Consider the following 2457-nt stretch of genomic DNA (forward strand, 5'->3'; position numbering starts at 1 on the left):
CCACCCCGCCACGCCCCGCGCAGATGGCTGACCTTGCTCGCCTTGCTCAGACCAGACGAGATGAAGCGGACAGGGGATTATCAGGTCCGCGGCTCGCCTCCCGCCGCCGCCGCGCCGCCCTTAACTTCCGTAACTTTCTCTGTCGGAACTCGGGTAGGACGGCTGGGCCATTCTCTCCGCCAGCACCGTCGTGGAGCTCAGCGCAAAAGGAGCCCGGCACTAAAGGCTGCCGGCAGAGGCGCGGGCGGGGTGCGGAGTGAGTGGGTCCACTCCAAGAGAGGCAAGGTAAAGAAGAAGCAAAAAAAAAACTTGACAAAAGGTAATGTTCCAAGTCTTATAGGCTACTTACGATTGACAGAAAAGATCAAAGTACCTACTATTTACAAGTGGCATTGTTTTCCTGTTCTTCGTGGGCGAGAATGGGTTATTATGAGTGAATAAGTTTCCGACATTGGCGCGGTATTCTTTTCGTCGGTGTGGGAGGGAAGTAGTGGTGCTACCCGAGACCTGCCCAGACACCATCTCCGCCCTGACGTCACGGCGACGCGGCGCTGCGATAAGGGATGACGCCCCCGCGGTGCTTTGCTTTTGCACCGCGCACCTAAACGTGACACCCCCCGCTATTTGTAACTCGTCCGGGACGAGCAAAAGCGGACGCTCGAGGGGTTATAAAAGAAGAGACAAACCCGCGGCAACGACCCGAATGGGGTACTTATTGTGCTTGTAGGACGGCGGCGGGGCCACGAACTGGACACGCGCGGTCCTGGACGGTCCTGGAGGGAGCTCCTGCCTGCAATGAGGTTAAAGCGCCACCGGCGCTCAACCGCACCCTCCACCACCAGCAGCAGCTGATCGAGGAAGAGGGGGAGGGGCGGGCGGGGGCACTCTCACTGCCTCTGCGATGAAACCAAGATTGAGGGAGAGGGGGTAGTTAGTGGACGTGACTGGGGGTGGAGCAGAGGAGCAAAGGGGCCAGAGACATGCTGCTGCTGCTGCTGGCCGTGCCCCTCGGCGCCCGCAAGCAGGCCCTGACAAGGCCTCTCAGAGGAGTTGCTTCGGATTCCTCCTCCTCCCCCCGCAAAGACTCGGTATTGGCAGCTAAGCGTCGTGGCGCTGCGTGGCGTGGCAGGCGTGGCAGGCCCCGGAGACCAAAGCCATGACGCCCCGAGACGGCGCGGGGCCCAGGACCTTGAGACCGGAGCCGGCCCGTCCCGGCGCGGGGGCGAAGCGCCTGTCACGAGGCTAATCTCGATTGGAATCTGCCTGAAAATGCCGAGCATCCCGCCGCGGCCCGGGCGAGCAGGGCAAAGGGTTGTACCCGGGACCTGGTCCCCTTGAAGTAGTAACCTGGGAGGTGCGGCGTGCGACCCAGCCCCGACACGGCCCAGCACATCCACGAGTCATCCCCGTGACCTTCAAACACGAAAGAGTCTCGGGGTCTCGAGAGCTGTAACTCTGAGCTCCCCCAGTACGCTCCGCCAGCCTGGAACAACCTGGGCGGCGCTACAGGAGGAGGGGGGAAGCCGAGGTGGAGGAAGCAGCAAGAGGAGGGCACACTGTTAAATTCCTACAAAGCATTTGCTTTGCAGAGCTGCGAAGTATTTTGCTCCTTTGTAACTACGAAGCATTTACTTTGCAATTACAAAGTGATGCTTTGCAATTGCAAAGCAATGAAAACGCTTCAAAGCATCGCTTTGCAATTGCAAAGTGTCACTTCGTAATTGCAAAGCATCACGTTGTAATTGCGAAGTAAATGCTTCGTAGTTACAAAGGAGCAAAATACTTCGCAGGCTTTTAACAGTGCAGGATGTGTTTTTGCCATCGCTTCCTATTACGTGCCATTCCGGCCACTGAAGATGCTAGTCACACTCAACATAATGGGAGTTGTTTGTCGAGTTGGGTGTCCGGATTTAATAAATGTGGTTCGGTCGCTGGCGCGAACGCACGGGGCCTTGGGGCGGGGCCGTCCACCCCGCCGGGCCCCGCCATAGGGGAGGTGGTTCGCATGACAAGGTCGACCACCACCGGCGCCGCTTCTATTATTTTTTTCCCGGCCCCCTCTCTTCTCCTCCCTTTTTTTGTTGCGGTTGTCCGCGTCAGGAGACGGATATTGGAGCTGATCCTGGACGCCGCAGTGTCGTTGCCGGTGGCGTCGTCCCCGAGTCCCGGGGCGTCGCCACACAAGGGCCACTTGATCACCCGGCAAACGGATTACAACAAGAGATTTACCCCATTTTTCTTGCCATAAAGAAAAAAACAACGACAAAAATTACATTTTTTAAGAATACCTCTTGGATTTTGCTTAAGTTGTAAGACGACCAACACGCCCTGACGGGGCGAAAACATAAGCAAGCGACGTGGATTATCTGGAGGAGTCGTAGTCACAAAGTCAAACAAAATGAACTCGGGAGCGGCGGCGCAGGACGCAGAGTAGCGCCATGTCACTGCTGGGGGGGG

This window comes from Frankliniella occidentalis, unplaced genomic scaffold (assembly GCF_000697945.3).
Source record: "Frankliniella occidentalis isolate FOCC.00 unplaced genomic scaffold, Focc_3.1 Scaffold120, whole genome shotgun sequence".
Taxonomy (NCBI): Eukaryota; Metazoa; Arthropoda; class Insecta; order Thysanoptera; family Thripidae; genus Frankliniella; species Frankliniella occidentalis.